At 38.9% G+C, this 15,548-nt stretch overlaps 1 pseudogene; it reads left to right on the top strand.

The window, feature by feature from the left end:
• The first annotated feature begins 360 nt into the window (after positions 1-360).
• Positions 361-904, top strand: LOC147622763 (uncharacterized; annotated as a pseudogene).
• Positions 905-15,548: the final 14,644 nt, after the last annotated feature.

Genomic DNA, 15,548 nt, shown 5'->3' with positions numbered 1-15,548 from the left:
AAGAAGAGTCAATTTCTTCAAGTGATGAGGAGGTTGAGAAAGAACGGCCCCCCTCTCCATTGATGTAAACCCACAGGCAAGAAACGAAGCAAAAAGTTAGGTAAATCAAAGGACTCTAAGTTTCTTCCTGAATGAGAGATTGTTTCATCCGGTCCTAGTACCCCCTTACCCGACACAAGAGATTCAGGCTCTTTCAATGTTTTAAGTGAGAGGGTTAAGCAAAATAACATGGTGGATCTTTTGCCTATATTTTTTCCCATAATTGTGATTGAGCATCCACCATTGGATCCCCAAACATGAAGAAGACCCTTAGAGGTTCATGCTATTGTTGAACATCATGTTTATAATCTAAAGTACAAAATGAAAAATAAGACAAATGCCATTGTGTTACCCTTGCTTGTTTTAGTGGATAGACAACAATGTCCTAATAAGGAATCTTGGGTTAAGGCCAATGCTGAGTCTTACAGATATTGGGTTCTTGGGGGCACTCATTCTTTGCTTGCCAAGCAAGAGCTTGTTACCGAATATGAGCATGTTAACACTTACAAAATGGCAATGTGTTGGGTGTAATGTCGGTTTAACAAATAAGGAGGCAAAGGCACTTGCCCTTGACCATAATATTGACTCATACTTTCGAATGGAAATGACCTTCATTCAAAAGATAAGGTTATTTCATAATGAGTGGATTGATTCCTTCAAGTGTGGTGCGAAAATTGATGACAAGTTTCAAGCTGCACTTTGTGAAAAGTGTGGTCTTGAGTTAAAAAAGAAAGGTGGTCATGGAGCAAGTCAGAAGCCTAATGTGAAACAATATGATAACTATTTTCAACTTGCCTTTTGTGATGGAGAAATTTGGGATCTACAAGATGATATTTTTAAGATACATGTGAGTAGGGAAAGTTAAAAGGTCAATAGTTCAGCAAGTCACCTCTGTAGCTTTTTCAAAGGCAAAGGTGCATCAAGTGATGAAGCATCAAAGCCCATTCTCAAAGAAAAGAAGATAACAGTGTGGAGACATTTGCAAAAGCAATTCGTGAGAAATTATTGATCATTGTAGTTCTCTCACACATGAAGGGTGGAATCATCTCTCTAGAGCAAATGGGAGAAGAATTTGAAAGGTTTGTTTGTTAAATTGAGTCTTTTGTTTTTTGAAGTTTTACCTATTTTATCAGCTCTAATTTCTTTGGTTGTCTATTAGGCAAAAAACCATGCTTCACATGTAGAGAACAATGATTAAAAAGTTGAATTACTCTAATTGGGATAAGGTAGTGCTCTACCATCTAGACTCAAGCAAACCCCAAGTGTTGGAGAAGTACATGTTGTTATTTGGTAACACGGTGAGTAGTTCATCTTGCTTTCAGCTTTGTTTAACAAACCTTTTTTTTCCACCTCTCACATCTTGCTTGTTCATTTTTTCAGAACAAAGATCCACGGGTTTCCATCAAGCAAATCAGTCTTGACTTTGAGCAATTTCTTTCCCGTTGTCGTCTAGAGAGGAGAGCATTAAAATCACTCCTGGTCGCACACTTTTCATTCCTGATGATGTAGAGGAGTCTCCAACTCATTGGTGTGTTCATGAGAGAAGGCAGAGTTGAAGACACGGACAATTTTTTCACAACACGTCCTTACACTTTGGCCAGGTTTTTGTGCTCCAAATTCAGTCAATGACGATGTGAAGTACGAAGTACCTAGAGGCTTTTAGCAAGGTCACTACTTGTGACTCTTGGGCATTAGTATTTTTTCATGCCCATGATCAAATTACTGCAATGCAAAAAGCCTTCACCAACTCAAACATGACATGTCAAATGATGGCATGGTAAGTAAAACCTTTGAAAATTTTGATACTAGCATTTAAGTGTTATTACGTGTTGCTCTTTTCTTAGATGTTAACTTTTGTTTTGTAGGACAAAGCCAAACATCCATGGTTATAAACTTAATTGTCTTTCTTGGGCTTGTGAGTTTGCTACCATTGGTTTTTATTCATCTTTGGCTGTACAAAGTAGAGGATCATACAATTTTGCTATGAAACCAAATCGTAATTTTTTTTGAACGACCAGAAGTTTGTAAAAAGTTCAAGCACACCAGCAGGTCTACAAGGAGTCATAAATCCATATCAAAAGCCTTAGCTTTTGATGCTGGATTTAATTGATTTACTTTCTATGAAAGGAGAGTGGTTGATGGATCTCTTTGTGAGGACTGGTACCACAACTGTTAGTGCATTAAAAAGAGGTAGAAACGTGGTTATAGTGGAATGTGATCCACTCAAGGTAAAATTTATCGAGCAAAGAGTGGCAGCTCTCAAGGAGTTACCAGATGAGTTCCAAGAGGTGGGAATGAGTTCCAAGAGGTGGGAATGAAGAGAATGGAATCTGATCCTCATTTTTTGATGCATCTGGAGAGCCACAGCCTCCGATTGGTAGTAGGTTGGGGAGATAGTTGACCTTGTGGATTATGAGCCAGATGGCCAAGAGGCTAAGGAACAAGTTACTAACACTACTCTTGCAATCACTTCAATGGGAGAGGAGGCGAGGAATGAGGAGGAAGACTAGCATCCCATTCAAGCATACTTGTCATGACTTTTTAGATCACATTAACACATACTTTTAGTTTCAAAAAACTTATCATTTTGTTTGAGAAGATATCTGTTTTGATTTGTAGTTCAAATTATTTGCACCAATTGTTTGTCGAACTTTGCCATGTTTTGAATTTTAATTGGCATGTGTTGGAGTTTTATTCGTGGGTTATAAATTCATCAAGCTTCTTTGAAGATTGCATAAATGTAGACGTAGTATCCTGATATCTCTTAAAGTTTTTTTTGTGTATTCATTGAATGCCCAGCTTTAGAAGCATCAAACCATGAAAGTTGTTATTCTAGAGTCTCAAATTTGATTGATATTGAGTTTTGCTAAGTTTTGGAAACATAGCTTTGTAGGTGGTGTCTGTGTTATTTTTTTGCTAGAAAAATAGTTTGTCTGTTGACAGAGAAACCATCAAGTAATGCTATAATATTTTTCTTTAAAAAAAAGCCTTTTTAAAAACAAAATTACAACTCATTGTTACAAATGGGTTTAGTACGTGTTCAAAAAAGTGGTCATTTTCTAAGTTGTTGTGAAATTTTGGATGAGCCCAGGCAAATGACTACTTACGACTCGTGCTAATTTTTCATGACTCGATGTTATTGGTGAAATGACCATCCATGTACTATTTGGATTCCAAGGTGGATGCGAATACGATGCACTTTAATTCATCTTGTTGGAGTTCCAATAGAAGCGACTCTCGAATGTACTCACATGAGTATCAAGATCCTCCAACTGCTTTCCTTTAAAGATGGGTATTTCATTTTCTCATGAGGTTGTGCCATTTGGAGAGGTGGCAAATTGTTGACTAACCCTGAAATGTGATTCTTTAAAAGGGGTTGTAGAGTCGCCTAGTTATGCCAAGAGGACACTAGTTACCAATAAGTTGGCGGCGGCAAACAATCCGAGGATCAGCAAATGGAACTTCATTATTCGGCATGTCATCCGAGAAGTGACTTTTCTCATCAAGGGATACCATCCGACTAAGGTGCACACTACCCATATCCAAAGGATTATCGAAACCCCAAGGAACTCAGAGAATTGATCCACATTGTCACACTATTCAAGATCTGGCACTACCAGTGTCGCGCTCGCGTCATCTTGACGTCAGGTCTCCTCCTGTGTAGTAAGGACACATTGGTCATGTAGCATCCAGGGACATGATGCAGAAACCCCAGTGTAGGATGATTGCCATTATCCGAAAAGAAAAATGCTATTTTAGCAAGAGCGCCACCACACCATTGTCCATTGCAAGAACACAACACAAATAGTAGGATCGCCAAAAGTGTTAGGGATCAACCAACACTTACTGAGTTTTGCACAAAGAATAGAGACATAACAAAATACACATAGTAATTCTGAATAGTAATTCTGAGACACAATTGGAATTAATCTATATTGATGTTCATCTTCTGTATTACAATGAATCTGTTACATAAATTTGGTGTATAATGAGTGCTTGGCACTTGTATATATAGTAATTACAAGGAAAATCTAAAGCGACGTTTATGCCTTATTGTATCTCCATAGCGGCGGTGAATTTGCCTAAGGTATTACAATATTCCGCCTAAGTATGTTAGGGCTGCTAACACAAAGGTACCAAATGAATGTGAATTATGCCTGCCAAGGTAAAGAAGATATTGATAAGCTACATTTACCCCACTGATAAAGCTAATTGGGTGTCTCCAATTATCATTGTTCCTAAGCAAAGTGGGAAGTTAAGGGTGTCTGTGGATTACAAGAAGCTGAATGTGGTCACAATCACAGATCCCTTTCCATTACCCTTCATAGATTCTCTTATGGATGCTATCGATGGTCATGAAATGTTCATTTGTAGATGGATTTAGTGGTTACAAGACAAAGAAAAGATAACTTTTATCATAGAACGGGGGGTGCTTGCTTCCAATGTTATGACATTTGGATTAAAGAATGCATCAGCTACCTTCCAAAGAATGGTTCAAGAAATCTTTTATAAATATCTTATAACATTCATGAGGGTATTCGTGGATGATTCAAGTGTTTTTGGAAAGCGTTATGAGTATCTTCAACATTCGACACTATGTTGGAGAGGTGCGAAGAAACCAAATTATCTGGCAAAATGTGCCTTTACAGTGAGCTTTGCAATGAGCAGTGGAGAATTGCTTGAACATATAGTTTTAGAGGAAGGATTAGCAGTGGATCCCTGGAAGTTGATCATCATAGTCAAGCTTCAAGCTCCGTGTAACATCAAAGAATTGGGCAAGTTTCTTGGAAAAATTAAATGGCACACAAGGTTGCTTCGTTATCTCGCATATTCACTATATATACTTACAAAGAAGAATGCTAAATACATAGAATGATAAATGTGAGCAAGCATTCCGGCATCTCAAAATGATGTTAGTAGCACCACTAATGGTGTAACCTTTGGATTGGGAGAGGTTATTTCATGTTTTTGTGGATACATTAGATGTTGTAATTGGAAGTGAATTAATGCAACAAACCAAAGGGAGATGGTACTACCTAATTTATTATGCAAGTCAAAAGCTACCTATTATAGAAAAGAATTACTCCACAATAGAGAGCAAAGTCATGGGCATGGATTATTTCGTCAATAAGTTCAGAACTTATTTTGTCAATAAGTTCAAACATTATCTTTTGGGAAATTGTTTGATTTTCCATGTTAATCACCACCAATAGAATTGGTTTGTTTGGTGGAGCAAGCCTGATCTCACCAATAAGCTAGCAAGATGGATGCTATTATTGTAGGAGTTTGAGTTTACCATAGAACACATGCCTATAATTGAGCATGTAGTTACACATTTTTTTATCTCGAGTAGAGTATGAGAACCACCAAATGGTGTACCAGATTAATTTCCAGATGCTGAGATATTTGTTTTGGATGCTTCACCAAATCACACGGTATGATAAAATGATGATGTTCTTGGCAAGTTGAGAATTTCTAGAGAGAATGACCAGGACATCACCGGAAGAGGCTGGCACTCCATAGTAGAACTTTTATAGTTGTAACAGGCTAGGTGTACAAAATGGGGGTGTATCAGATCTTAAGCAATATGTTCAACATCATGAGAAAGTTGCAGTGATTACACAAGCACATCAAGGTGTTAGTGGAGGACACTTTTTTAGAGAAATTACAAGTCGAAAGACATTTCAGGTAGGATTATGGTGGCCTCACAGTGTTCAAAGATGCCTAGAAGTTTGCCAAAGCCTGTGACTTCCAGGTTAGCTCAAGATGAGGTGGATTAGACCTTACTAGATATCCACAAAATCTGGTATAGGCACATTTGAGCTAACATCGCTAGATGGTGTGAAACTATCAAAGCCAGTTAATGGGTTTAGATTAAAATCCTATTTTGGTAAATTACTAAAACCAAAACCTATGTATACCATTTTTGTAAAACATTTACATGACACATGTTTGAATCCATGTAGTGTGTATGCATTTAGAAATGTGCAAAGTTGTTGGGTCATTAGTATTGTATCATGGGGTGTCATGTACTATATTTCTCTAACCTCATTTTTTTGTGTTCCTTGAATCTATGATTCATGAATTGGTTACCTAGATTTTTTGTTTGTGTTAGGGACAAAGACACTTACATAAACACATTTTTCATTCTCTCGCAAGTGTTTCCACAAAGTTCATTGCCTTATCACTCTCCATTTTTCCCCTCAGATAGTTATCACAACTCGCAAGCTCTCTCTGCAATGGTGGCATTTGAGAAGTTAGCAACAGTTCTAGATGATGTCAACACTAGCTTCAATTGCACCTAGTTGGAGAAGGTAGGACTGCTTCCATGGAACTCTCAAACCATTACATCATTTGATAGATAAAAAATATGCTCTATAGAATGCCCTAAAGTTGTCCAATGCTAAGCTGACAAAATCCACAATTGAATTGGCAAAAATGTCCGTGATCTAGAAAAAGATGGCATGCTACCTTGGAAGCTGAATAGGCAACCTTGCAGACATTAGAAGCGCTTAAAGAGGATGTAACATTGTCCAATGTGGGTAAAGCCAGAATGCGAAAAGAAATTCTAGATTTCTAGCAAAAAAATACGTTCAAAACTGAAATGTCAAAATTTGATGACCTAGCCATGAATCTATATGAGGCTTAATCTAAAGCTGATCGAGTAAAGAATCTAGATATTGCAAAAAAATACATTCAGAACTAAAATGTCAAAATTTGATGACCCAACATCTGGTTGCCATGAATCCATAATATTGTTAAAATTATAGCAATGTGATGAGCTATGGTGGATCAAATGCTAGAATCAACATCATTAACAAAGTGATTAGCAAATAATTAAGACATGATTAGTGAGTAATTAACAAATAGCTTAATGTAGGCATGGATAATCAAAAGCCAGCAAATTCTCAGTAGGCCAATGCCTCAATTTATAGAGTTTACCTCCAAGCATCAAATCCCACTGATTTCTCCTTGATTCACTCCACCTCTTTTGCTTGATTCTCTCCACCTCTTCACTTTTCCCAGAATATCTCCTAGAATATCTCCACACTTCCTAAATCTTCTCATGCTACCCTTTATTCTCTCCCAGTAGATTCTTCTCACCTTTTCATAGGTTCTTTCACATTTACACATTCTCTTTTACAGCCTCTTGCCAAGGGCTTGTTCCTTTACACACCCTATTCACTTGTATATTTCAACACCTCCCCTCAAGTGAATACTCCTAGCACACCTGGACCCTATACCAAGTTTCTCTCTTACTTGATAGCCCGCGACCAGTGCCTCAAGTCCCTAAACTCATAGTCCTTGACACACACTCTCTCTCTATGTGTCCAAGGCTACTACAAGTGCCCACGACCTTGACTAAAGTGCTCACACATACATCTATCTACCACGTGGCCTACATCATCGGTGGCTCAGAGGTGGTTTTACTTTGTTGGGGCAGGTTACATTGGGTTGTGGGGTCTCTCTCTCTCTCTCTCTCTCAGAAAAGATGATCCGACTCCTCTGGTGTTTAAGAGATGATTACAACAATTTTATCAGCATAAAATCACCAGAAATTACATTAAATCAAGGGTAACCAATTTGTACGGAATGGTTGGAGTATCAAACCAACTCCGAATTGCAATCTGAAGTTATAGGGATTTGTATCAGATACCTAATGGTTAATTTGGACCCTCAATTGCACCAAAATATAGTGATTAGCACTGATTAGCAAATTAATTCTCTGTTTTGTGTGCAAAAAATAGAGTATACGAGGAGTCCAGATCTAGTGCCTTAGACTTCAAATGAGCCAATAAACACAAGATTTGACCAAATATTGAATGCTTAATCTCTGTTTTACCAAAGTCACCTGCAGATTTGATGAAGAGCTTGGATCTCACTGTTGTAGACTTGATCAAATTCAATTTTGACTTCACCAGCTTCTTGTAGAGCATGCTTGAAAACCCCTGGAGCTACGAGGAATTAGACCAATTTGATTGGATGAAGACAAGATCTGCAGATTTCTCAGAAAAAACTACGCTGGCTAAAAACATGATTTCTCCTCCTTCCGCTGGCGGTTTGCGCTTCTGATTGGCTTGGCTGGAGCACCATTGGGTTAGCTATCTTGGGCTAGAAGGGTTTGGGCAATGGTTGAGCGTGCAAGGAGAGGGAGCTCCTCCACTGGTTGGGGGTATAGAGGCTAGTTGAAAAAAGAGGGAAAAATTATAATTTTCTACTAATCCTAATTAGCAAGATAATGAGCTCACAAATTGATGGATTCTAGGCATGGCTCTTATACCATGTTAAAATTACAGCAATGTGATGAGCTATGGTGGATCAAATGCTAGAATCAACATCATTAACAAAGTGATTAGTAAATAATTAAGATGTGATTAGTGAGTAATTAACAAATAGCTTAATGTAGGCATGGATAATAAAAAACCAGCAAATTCTCATTAGGCCAATGCCTCAATTTATAGAGTTTACATCCAAGCATCAAATCCCACTGATTTCTCCTTGATTCACTCCACCTCTTCACTTTTTCCAGAATATCTCCACACTTCCTAAATCTTCTCATGCTACCCTTTATTCTCTCCCAGTAGATTCTTCTCATCTTTTCACAGGTTCTTTCACATTTACACATTCTCTTTTACAGCCTCTTGCCAAGGGCTTGTTCCCGCACACACCCTATTCACTTGTATATTTCAACAAATATGAGGCTGCATCTAAAGCTGATCGAGCAAAGACTCTTGATCTTGCAAAGCTAGATAGATACTAAGGATGCAGTTGAAGATCTGGAGATCGGGTAAAGACTCTAGATCTTGCAAAGTTGGATAGATACTAAGGATGCAGTAGTTGAAGATCTGGAGATCGAGTAAAGACTCTAGATCTTGCAAAGCCAGATAGATACTAAGAATGCTGCTGAAGATCTAGAGGTCTATGAGCTCACAGCCAGTGATGTAGATACTTATGAATCTAGAATTAAGCAGCTCATAGAAGATCTATATAATGGCTATATAGAACAATTTAAGTTTCTGATTGATCGTGAATGCCGACCCTAATGCCTTGTACCATAAAGCCAGATGACACATCTAGAGCAGGTGGATCTGAAGGGCGAGGCCACATTCTGGTAACAATTGAGGGAGGCTCCACAGATGTAGCAGAAAATACTTCAGGAGCCCAATCTAACTGATGCTAGAAATCAACATGATAAGAGCAAACAAGTACTTCTTGAGCAAGATGATAAGGGCAAATAAGTAGGATGAATATCTTAGTTGTGTTCAAAGAGAATGTATTATTTATAAAGAATAGGCTAAGGCTTATTAATATAGCTCAAAAATGAAGTGACAGCTTTGAAGCGGATAAATCAAGAGCTGGAAAAAAGAAATGCAACACTGGAAGACCAGTAAGCTCAAGATATTCAGAAGATTAACCAACTTAAAAAGAAAGCTACTGGATCTAGAGAGTTAAGAGGAGCAATTAATAAGCTGGATGAATATGAAGAAGAGATTCACAATCTGAAAGCAAATCATGAATTGGAAAGAAAAGATAAGCTCTTGCAGACACAAGTTAAAGAACTTAAAAGTTCTATTAGTGTGCTTGAAAGAGAGATGGAAAGATCCACAAATTTTATTCAAAATGCTATGGAGATTCTAGGGCTAGTGATTTACCCATTCCACCAAACAGGCGTGATGTGAAAAGATCACATATTTTAGTAAAGAAATTCCACCTATTGCTAAACATCCGCCTTTTTGACGCTCTAGATGATCTATATCCTTTTCAGGATATGGATTGACCTTGTAGATCTTGACCTCAGGTAGCTGGAAACATGTTCCACCTGGTTGGTACTAATGTTGTTAGTACTCATGCATAAACACGAAGTTCGGTTTACTTTTGACTATATGGTCAGAGTAATAATCTGGAAAGCAAGGTGTAGACTAAAGAAAATCCAAAAACACCAATCCAAAAATTTAGGAAAAAACATATTTCTTTATCTTCTCAAATAGTTTCTTATAGGCAACTTCATCCTTCTGCTCATACTATAGATATTGATTTTAGATAGCCATTACATCGATCCAAATTAGGATACCCTCAACATATATTTACTCAAGAAATTACAAAATCAAGATTTATTATTACTTATCCGAATAAATCAAGTGGGTTTGACATTTGTCCATGGGGAAAACTACCCATCGGTGGGTGTGCCATGCGTTAGCTTAGGAAGTAACTTGCCTTGGTTTTATTGACTACTTTTAACTTAGCTTAGTAGCTTAGGAATAGATCTTAATAGGCATATTGGATCGGAGATGACACTTTCTTTCTAGATCCAAATGATTATTTATGCGCTAAAGTGCTGATATATACACATATAGAGACATATGTAAAAGAAGATATACGCAGAGTTAGTTATGAATCTTTGTCTTGAAATTATATGTTATGTAATTTGGAGGTTTTTTTTTGGTGAGTATTTGGTGACGAGCCTTTTTTGGGGCAAGCATTTGGCGGGCGAGCTTTTGGTGCCAAGGTTTTGCTAACGTGGACCTGAGGTGATGTGGTGGTAAGAGCATGTCCATGTGAGTATGGGATTATACATGTGTATACATACAACATCACCATGATGGTCATGCATGCCATCATGTATGCCCATGATATGCCATGCATATTGTATGTGTGGGATGGGTTGTTTGTGAGTGGATGGACTATATGTGGGCTATATAGCCATGAGATGGGTTGTTTGTGCACTATATAGGTTATATGTACACGTGAGGACTTGTATAGGCACCAAATAGGCTATATGTGTGTGGGATGGGATGTATGGACATGGGATGGCTTCTTTGTGATCTAGATTGTAGATGGGTTGTATGTGCATGGGATGGGTTGTTTGTGATTCTAGATGGGTTGTATGGCCATGAGATGGGTTGTTTGTGATCTAGATGGGTTGTATGTATATGAGAGCATCAATTAGGCTATATGTGTGTGGGATGGGATGTATGGACGTGGGATGGGTTGTTTGTGATCTAGATGATAGATGGGCTATATGTATTGTATATGCAGCAGGAGATGGGTTATTTGCGAGATGGATGGGTTATATGTATATGGGAGGGCCTGTATGGGCACCGAATAGATGTATATGTGCATGATGGTATGTATGGATGTGGGATGGGTTGTTTGTAATCTAGAAGGGCTTTATGTGTGCGGGATGGGCTGAATGGCCATGACATGCGTTGTTTGTGAGTTAAAAGGGCTAAATGTGTGTGGGAGGGGCTATATGGGCATACGAGATGGGTTGTATGTGTGTGGGATAGGCTCTATGAGTGCAAGATGGACTGTATAGGTTGCATGTGACCCGAGTATGAGTTGTATGTGTGCATGACGACAAGCTATATATGAGTGTGATGCTACATGGGTGCATGGGATGGGCTATATATGTGTGAGATGGCCATAGGACATGTTTGGATTGGTTGTATGTGTGCGGGAGGGGCTATATGGGCATCGGATAGGTTGCATATGAGCAATATAAGTTGTATGTGTGTAAGAGGGCTGCATGTGAGTGTGATGGACTACATGTGTGTATGGGATGGGCTATACATTGTGCGAGACGGTTTGTATGCCAATGGGATGGATTGTTTTTGAGCTGGATGGGCTGGCTTGTGATCTAGATGATAGATGACAGGATGGATTGTTTATGATTCTAGATGGGCTATATGTTTACAAGATGGGTTGTTTGTGAGATGGATGGGTTTTATGTAGGCCTATATGGGTACCAAATAAGCTGTGTATGTGCGTGATGGAATGTATAGATGTGGGATGGGTTGTTTGTAAACTAGATGGGTAATCTAGATGGGCTGTATGTGCGCAGGGATGGGCTGAATGGCCATGACATGGGTTGTTTGTGATCTAAAAGGGCTAAATGTGTGTGGGAGGGGCTATATGGGCACGAGATGGGTTGTATGTGTGTGGAATAGGTTGTATGTGTGCGAGATGGACTCTATAGGAACTATATAGGTTGCATGTGACGAGTATGAGTTGTATGTGTGCACAACGGGTTGCATGTGAGTGTGATATTGCATGTGTGCATGGGATGGGCTATATATATGTGGTGAGATGGCCACATGACATGTTTGGATTGGTTGTATGTGTGCGGGAGGGGCTGTATGGGCATCATATAGATTGCATATGAGCGGTATAAGTTATATGTGTGCAAGATAGGGTGTGCAAGATAGGCTGCATGTGAGCAGGATGGACTACATGTGTGCATGGGATGGACTACATGTGTGCATGGGATGGGCTGTATATACACAAAATGGGATGGGCTATTTTTGAGCCAGATGGGCCCTTTCTTGTCCATGCTTAGATTGGTCTCAGAATGGGTTCTCTAACTTGGAGAACACTTATTACCAGAACGGGGAGAAGTATGGCCATGCTTGCAATGGGATGTCCACAAAACACTTAGATTGGTCTCAGAATGGGTTGTCTAACTTGGAGAACACTTGCTTGTTGCAGGGGTTGTCACTGAATGGGGAGGCTTACCATGCCGTGAATGAGTTTCCAATGGGGCTATCCATGGTCGAATGGTCTTCTATTTGCGCTGGTCAAAGGGTCCATCTTATCCGGGGACCTGTCTAAGGGGACAATGATGGGCCAATGAGGTGGGGAAGCCAAATGGAGTATAAGAGAGAGAGAGAGAGAGAGAGAGAGAGAGAGAGAGAGAGAGAGAGAGAGAGAGAGAGAGAGAGAGAGACCTATATGTTCTTTGCTCGTTTGCAGTAAAAGCATGTACATGAGAATATTGTCAGGATGCAAGATAAGCAAGGAGTATTGATTACTGATCCTACTTGTGTTCTAGATGTGTGTATGGACTTTTATCGCCATTTGTTGTGTCCACACAGGAGGTCATATCTCCTGATGTCATTGTAGCTAGAGAGTCTTTGTTTCACTTGGTTCATCACTAGGTATCATATGTTTTTATAAATGAATTAGAAAGAGATATTTCTACGAATGATACTTTGATTTATCCAAGGCAATATGGATTTATTAAAGGTCAAAATATTTTGCATAATATACTGAATGTACAAATTGGAATTGCTTATGCAAGGGCTTTGTGTAAGATCCCTGTCCCCACCGCACAACGGATTCGGGGTACTAGCAGCGGAAGTAGCACATCATGCGCGGACAGGGGTCCCACACTCGGGGCCTCGCCCATGGATATCCGGACAAGAGACTAATCCGTCTCGGTTTTTCCAAAACCGAACCCGGAAAAAACTCCCTTCACCCAGAAAGCACGGGCGATTCCACCAGGATAACTCTTTACTCTAACGTAGTCAAGACCATTACTGATCAAACTGATCCGACTACACCTATAAAGGTACTTGATCTGATCAAGGAAGAAACTTGCCCTTGGATCATTGGGATCAACGCTTTTTTTCCCATCAAGAGGCACAGCCGTTGATTCCTATCCATAGAACAATTACTATCCGGGATTTACTTTATCTATCGTAATAACAGAAATTGAGTCTCGAATTACGGATTCATCAGTCCAGCCTAACCCCATCCAGTCCCATGGGTTAGCCAACCTCCCAACCACTGTAGTGATGGGATCCAATTAGGAATTTGGTTAGGTTTTTGTCCCGGGTACCAGGGAAAAGAGTTCCCAGGCCCCCTAGCCAGAATTCCATGCAAACATAAAACTAGTCACACCACTTACACACCCAATATGAAATTGCCTTTTTCTCAGCATCAACTAACTTTAAAACAATCCTTTAATGAAACCATTATGTCACTGATATCAATCCTCAAAATCTTTGGTTGAATCCATATTTCCAGTCATTCATTCATCGGTGTACTTATGGCATCATTGGCAACCAGAACGCTCACCACCTGTTCACTCAGGGGCCTTTTCAATAGTTCCTAGCTCATAGTACCCGACAATATATTCATATAACAGAATGGAATCTCCGTGGAAGATCAGCAAGATCAACCCACAGATCCATATAAAAGAGCCATGGACTCATCCGTTGAGGACCAGCAAGGTCAATCAACCAGATCCATGCCCGGTTTCAGAAAACAACTCTTATTCCTTGTTCCAATATATCTTCCTCGACGCACGTGTGGGTATCCTAGGCGACCCAGAGCCCGAGCACCGTATGGTCAGCACCCTCTAGGATCCTTCGCAGGTGACCTAGCGCTTCACTCATAGGCCGCTTCCTTGGTCCCTCATCCACCGTACTGGAAGCTCACCATTTTAATCGAACCGAGGCTGGTCAAGACCTCGGCCGACCTTGCTACGTGAGACGTCCTCCATTGACTCTCCGTCAGCAGCAGTTGCAACTTTATCAGTTAGGTCTCCATGACCTTAATCCACAAGACGGTCAAAATGCTTCCCCAGCATTCTTGACATAAAACAGTCATTTACAAACAGTTCACAAAATACAGTTTCTATATCGAACTCTCGTCTTTCCATTTTATCCTCCTTAGTCCACATTACTTATTCCACATTCCATTCATATGTATTCATCATCATCCATTCACTCATATCGACGACACATTATTTCCCATACACATTCACATTCATTATTCTACATACACATCCATGCATACATACATCCACATCCGTATCTACATCCATACATCCACATCCACATCCACATTCATATCCATACATCCACATCCACATCCACATCCACATTCACATTCATACATACACATCCACATTCACATTCATACATACTTATCCGTATCTACATCCATACATCCATATTACATCCATTCTCGTCCTAACACATTCCATATACATCTTATCATATCCTATCACATCTCATACACATCTTATCACATCTTATCACATCTCATATACCTCTTATCACATCCTATCACTTCCCATACGCATCTTATCACTTATTATCACATCTCATACACCTCTTATCACGTCTTATCACATTTCATATCTTTTTATAGAATACAAGAGAATTCTTATATTTGATATAAGATTTCTCTATATTTTTATTTATGCATAAATTCCATTTAAGGGGACTAACACTTTCGAATTAAAAATCAATCTTTTATGCATCTTCCTATGCATAATTTCATTTTAAATGAAAATGACACTTTTGAATTAAAATTCAATCTTTTATGCATCTTCCTATGCATAAACTCAATTTAGATGAGAATTGACACTTTTGAATTAAAAATCCATCTTTTATGCATCTTCCTATGCATAAATTCAATTTAGATGAGAATTGACACTTTTGAATTAAAAATCCATCTTTTATGCATCTTCCTATGCATAAATTCAATTTGGATGAGAATAACACTTTTGAATTAAAAATCCATTCTTTTATGCATCTTCCTATGCATAAATTCAATTTAGATGAGAATGACACTTTTGAATTAAAAATCAATCTTTTATGCATCTTCTTATGCATAAATTCAATTTGGATGAGAATGACACTTTTAGAATAAAAGAATTTCTCTTATGCATCTAAGTTATACATAAAATCCATTTATGATGAAAATCACACTTTTAGTAT

Source organism: Cibotium barometz, chromosome 28 (assembly GCF_041138505.1).
Source record: "Cibotium barometz isolate CiBa-2024 chromosome 28, ASM4113850v1, whole genome shotgun sequence".
NCBI classification, from domain to species: Eukaryota; Viridiplantae; Streptophyta; class Polypodiopsida; order Cyatheales; family Cibotiaceae; genus Cibotium; species Cibotium barometz.
This window is presented reverse-complemented; position numbering and strand designations above follow the sequence as displayed.